The following is a 5931-nucleotide window of genomic DNA, read 5'->3' on the forward strand; positions in this document are numbered from 1 at the left end:
AGCAATAAGCACACCAGTGTGGAAGGAAGAGATTGATTAAACAGAAATAAAAGCAACAAGAACACAACAGAGAGTATGCTTATGACATCCCTTCTGCTATCAGGAACTCCAAATGACAGCAGCTAGTCTGAACAGCACTGCTTCCATGGTTCAGCCTGAGCTGAGGTTCAGCAGGGAAGAGTATTTCCACATCTTATACTATATATGCATAACTCCCAAGGTTGCACCTGGTATTGATTACTGTTAGAGGGGGAAGATAAATTGATGAAAAATAGTCAAATAGCCAAGGTCTACTGATAGTATTTAGCACTTGTAAAAATGAAGATTACTCTTCATTTTCCTCAAACCCTTGTGCCACATGCTAATCTAAAGAATGCAGCAGGCTGACTCCAGAATTATATTAACATTACAATACATAAAGCAAGATTCTTCCTTATGTCAGCAAAATGACAAGTTTAATGAAGTAGCAAGAATTTGGTCTTTTGCCTGGGATGAGGCATAAGACGGATGGACTGTGGCATACCCCTAACTGCTTGGAATTACAATACAGGGCCACTACAGATCCCTCAAACATGTGAAGCTGGCCATTGTCCATTTGCTGCAGCTGGACAGGCTCAAGAGGGTACATCTTGAGAGAGTATATCCTGAGACACTGTGAAGGGTGGGATATAAGATCTTTAAATAAATAAATATCTGCCATCAGGCTGATAGACTAACCTTTGAAAACAACTGGTTTAAATTTGATTTTAGATGTTTTTAATCTTACTGAAATTTTAGTAATTTTATGGTTGCCAGGCTCATCTAGTCATGTTTTAAAATGATCCTGTTAAATTATTATTAATGTGCCATTCATATTTTAATGATGACTGATGTGGTATATTTCTGTTGCAGACAGTCTGCCCCAAAAACTTGTCGCGGACAGTCTGCCCAGCCAGGAACTTGGGTCTGCAGAATCAAGGAGGAAACTCACACCAGCAGAGATGCAGTAGCAGCAATTTTTATTCAGGACAATATGTGCACAGTAAACCAGAGGATACAACCCAAATCTGCCGTGCTGCAGGACAAAGTTGGAGAATTTTTATACCTCTTATAAAAACATTATCTCAGCTATCCCTCTTGCTCAAGCAAAAGCATCTTCCTTTGCCATTTCCTTGGACTCTGCATTGGGTTTCCTCTTATTGTGGTCAGGATTCGTGGCAGGGTACATCTTACAGTTAGGTAATAATGCTAAATTGAGTTGGGTACATTTGGGCAGTTATGAGCTGATGGGGTGTTTCTGCTTTGCAATGTTAGTACAGGGTAGTGATAATTGCTAATTTCAACAAAGCTAAGAACACACCGACCTAGCATAGGGGTCAAGCTAATTGTGTAAAAGGACTTGCGGCTCAACATTGCTAATTTTCGCCCATTGTACATCACCTAGAGAGTCCTTTGAAATATTTGGCAGCTTATAAATAGGAAAATAAATAAATATAAATTTTATGAGATCCTCTGAGCCATCAGAGTTTACAAGTGTGCAAGTCCTACAAGTCTCAATGGTGATGAATCTTGGAATAGATCTTGGAGTGTGAAGGTGTGGTTTGCTGGCCATCTTCTGGGGGCTGTGGTGACAAAAAGAACTGAACAGCCCTGCTCAGTAACATTGTATACTATGCCATATCCTTTTGGACTGCTTACAACTAATAGTATAATGTACTGAGTTATTTAGTTAGTGGAGGACATGTAGAGGCCTGCCCAAATTTTCTCAGGCATGCCAGTTCCCTAGAACAAAGGGATGATTACCTCATGCCAGAGATATCTGTGCAACTGGAGCCAAGTCACATGCAGGCAGAGGTTGTGTAATCCCTCACCTGAGCCCCCCAGGTAAAATGCAGGAACTACCTGGATTCAAATGTACCAATCAACACCTGCAGGGGGAATTTCAAACTAATAGATTTCTGTAATCACTATCTGGTCAGCAAAGGTATAAAAGGGGACTGGACCGTGTGTTCTGGGTTGACCGTCCTTTTGCTGTGATCAAACTATTTTCAGGAATAAAATCTGTACTTTTCCCCCTCTCATTCTTGTTGTGCTTAGTTGGGCACAGTGTGCCAAGACTGGACCTCTTGTATCCTTCATTAGTATATTGAATCTTCAATTACTGGTGTGTTTATTTGCTTCTGGATCTAAATAAAAGAAATGCTTGCCTCATGGCAAGGCAGCAAGTGCTTTGTAATATCAAGAAACTAAATGCAAGGCACAGGTGAGGTCTAAGCTTCAAAGCATAAAACTACTCCTGAAATCAATCCTCTGATCCACCATCTATTTCACAGACGAATGCACTTTAGAAACAATTGTCTATGTCAAGAAACCAATCAGGCTGTGGAGGAGGAATCTGTGCCACAAACATTCCCAGGAAGCACAGAAGGAATACTGGTGATGCTTAGAGAAGTACCCACAAAGGGGCAAACCATGCACACAAACATATATACCCCAGGTAAAATACATTCAGCATACAAATCCCATGAGAACTGTTGTAACCCACGGTGTTACAGACGAGACCAGAGACCGGATGGTAAAGTAAAGAGGAGATTTATTCCTGCGGCAGGGACCACATTCATAGAGGAATGCGGTCCCGAGTGGAGTTGGAATGAGGTTTTTATAGCTTCACAGTGAGTTTTCGGTAAATGGGCAACAATACAATCAGTTTTTGACAGAAATCAGAACAATGGTGACAACGGGAAGTTACAAAATCACATAGCAGCAGTTAAGCAAGCGATATAGAAGCAGATTTGATTAGCAGTAAGTTTTATCTTTTAATTTACACCTTCCAAGCAATCTTTGTCCATTGTACGTAAGCTCTTTCCACTTTCCGAGGGGAATTCTCTGAGGCAGTTACTAGTCATTTGAATGGGCTAGAGCTCAGGAGAGCTAAGCCTATCATGCACACCCTGAGACAGTTTGATTATTCTAGTGTTTGACCGTGTCATGCCTATCTGAAGCCTAGAGGAGTCATGCCTATCTGGATCCTAGAGGAGTCATGCCTATCTGGATGTCCTGAGCAAGCTGATAGATACTATTATATCAGGATCCTGGGGAGTCAGGCACAACAAGAACCTCATAGCACATGAAAAAAATTAACCCCCATATAAGCAATCCTTTATAGCCATCATAAAAATGGTAGCTCAGAAGTGTTAGAAAAGCTGGCTGCTTACAATGTTTGCTGTAACTGCAAAATGGTGAACCGTTCAGGTTGTTTCTGTGACCCAGCAACTCTGGTGATGGCCACATTCTAGATCCAAAGTTCCCTGACAGGTGCAATGAGAAGTAATTATTCACCTGTGGACTATAAAAGGCCATGCCCAAAACTTTGCTTACTGTCAGCTCTGCTTTTGGGCATGAGCCTACACTGCTGACCTATCTTGCATGCAAAATAAACAATTCAGATCTCTCCTGGATGTTGCTTTCCTTTTCCCCCTGACAATTGAGACCCTCCAGGAAAAAACCAAGACCATTTGGTGAGCCAGCCAGGAGGCCTCCCAGACAGCCTCGTGGTCTGAGACAAGACCGTTCAGCAGACCAGGTGAAGTATGTATTGGTCCCTCCTGTTGATGGCTGATGTTTGCTCCCCTTTGAACACGAATCCAGACACCTGGGAAGTTAAAGGGATGCCTTAGTTAGAAGGAACCAACCCAAGACAGAGTCAGCCTGCCCTGAGCGGGACACTACTAGAAACAGGGTAAATGACTTCCTATTTTACTGTTTGGGGCAAATTCTCAGTAAATGCTTCCCTACTTACCTGGTATCCTGTATGCCTTATAGCTCGACCGTAACCAATCAAGATGCCTGGAACCCAGTGCGAAGGGCAACCCCAAGACTGCCAGTGTTTCTACTGCAAGTGGACTTGGGAAGGAATAGATTCTCCTGTAGTTATGGAATGTCTAAGTCTTCGAAAGATGGCAGCCCCCTGGAGTGTATTCTGCAGAACTGGAAACAATGGAAAAGGAGTGATTATGGGATTGAATGGAAAAAAGATGTTCTGACAACCCTGTGCAGGAGTAAATGGACAACCTTTGGTGTGAGATGGCTGATTCAAGGGTCATGGAATATGGGATTAATACAAGCTGTTCACACCATTGTAACTCAAGATGGTCACTGGGACCAGTAACCTTGTATAGGTAATTGACAGGGACTTGCATTAGAGAAACATCCTCATCTACAAAAATGTAAAGGACAAATTTGTAAGGGATGGAAGCCAACTCAGAAAGTGCGACTTTGGATTCTCCTAGTGATTCCCAAGTCAGGCCCTGGGGAGAGACCGAATGATTTCCTGGATACCCTGTCATATATTAGACACCCCGTCTGACTGGCCTCCAACACCCCTCCCATTACATACCGTTGGAATAGGGACAACTGGGACTGCAGTTGCCAGGCCAGGAACTTCAGGGGAGGGACCCACTATGTACCATAAAAAGCCTCCAGTCCTTACCCCTCAAAAACCAATTAGAAAATCTTGAGCCCCAGTTAAGCAGTTTCCCCTTAGGGAGGTCCTTGGAAGAGTAGATGAAGATGGACGGCCCACATTTGTGTATGTTCCAGGTAGAAAGGATGACTTGGACTCTGCAAACCATGTTAGCCAAAGTCTGCACTGAGACAAGCCTCAGGCTCTGCCTATAGTCCTGTCACAGATATGATGCATGCTCTGAAGGGGACTAAAATTGTCACCTTTCAAATTACTTTTTGGCTTCCCTCCTTGAATCCCTCCCATTGGCCAGAGAGTACCTGTAACAGAAGAATGGGAAAATCCCTTTTGTGAGAACACATCACTGCCCTCCAGGCTGTTTTATCCTCCTTGCACAGGTATGCAGCTCCCTTCCAGAGGCAGCTACTGGATGCCCCAGTTCATCCATTCCAGCCTGGCAACTAGTTCCTGATCAGAAAGTGGAAAAAGCTGCTGTTAACAGAAAACTGGACAGGTCCATACACTGTGGTCCTGACAACCCATATAGTGGTTAAGGCCCAAGGCCAAATTAAGTGAATACACCACTCCAGAGAGAAGTTTCATCCACTCACATCCGTGGGTGAGGCCTCACCAGATGCAGGGTCCCCCATGGAGGAAGACTCCATCATGGAAGGAGGACCTCTCACAAAAAGAGGATCGGCCACAGAGGTTCAACATTGGAAAGTTACCACATTCAAAGAACTAAAGCTGACAAGACTGGTGCTCCTGTCGAGGCTCTGGTCGAACTGTGGAACGGGGAGATGACCAGGGCTGTTGACACGATCGCCCCTAAGCATCCTCTCCCGCCGGGCAGAGCCCACTCTTCCCCCTGGTATATACCTGAATTGTGGGCGATGAAGCAGGCTGGGAGATGACTAGAGCGTAGGTGGAGGAAATCACGGGATGAATCTGACCGAACACACTTGAGGACCCATTATCGGGCCTATGCTGTGGCGGTGAGGGCGGTGAAAAAGAGTTTCTTTTCCATTTCCATTGCCTCCTCAAAATGCCGTCCGGTGGAGCTTTTTCGAGTGGTGCAAGGCCTGGTTTGTCCAGGTCCTAAGAAAGATCTGGTTCCACCCTCGAAGGCCCGCTGTGACAACTTTGCCAAGCATTTCAGGGAGCAAATCGCTCAGATTCGTCACGAGCTAGACTCTAGTAGTGACTCAGAGGTTTCTGGGGAGATACCAGTGCCGCCGTCTGGTCCAAAATTAATGGATGAATTTCAGTTATTGCAGCCTGGTGATGTGGACAAGGTGCTTGGACGAGTATGTCCCACCACTTGCCTATTGGACCCTTGCCCGTCTTGGTTAATAAATAATTCCAAGCATGGGATTGGGATCTGGATCTTGGAAGTGGTTAATGCTTCTCTGAGGGAGGGTCGGGTACCTGCCCCTTTAAAGGAGGCGGTAGTCCGACCAGTCCTGAAGAAAGCGTCACTGGATCCAGAG

At 44.6% G+C, this 5931-nt stretch overlaps 1 long non-coding RNA gene across 2 annotated transcripts in view; it reads right to left on the reverse strand.

Annotated features, from left to right (window-relative positions):
- Positions 1 to 2968: 2968 nt before the first annotated feature.
- Positions 2969 to 5931, reverse strand: part of LOC123025373 — a 7820-nt gene continuing 4857 nt past the window's right edge. For both annotated transcript variants that reach the window (XR_006415111.1, XR_006415110.1), the window contains 2 exons: positions 3779 to 4909; positions 2969 to 3631 (listed from right to left, as the gene is read on the reverse strand). This is a non-coding gene — a long non-coding RNA (uncharacterized LOC123025373). The remainder of the gene's footprint in view (positions 3632 to 3778; positions 4910 to 5931) is intronic.

The sequence above is a fragment of the Varanus komodoensis genome, unplaced genomic scaffold (genome assembly GCF_004798865.1).
Source record: "Varanus komodoensis strain SLA01 unplaced genomic scaffold, ASM479886v1 scaffold27, whole genome shotgun sequence".
In the NCBI taxonomy this organism is placed as follows: Eukaryota; Metazoa; Chordata; class Lepidosauria; order Squamata; family Varanidae; genus Varanus; species Varanus komodoensis.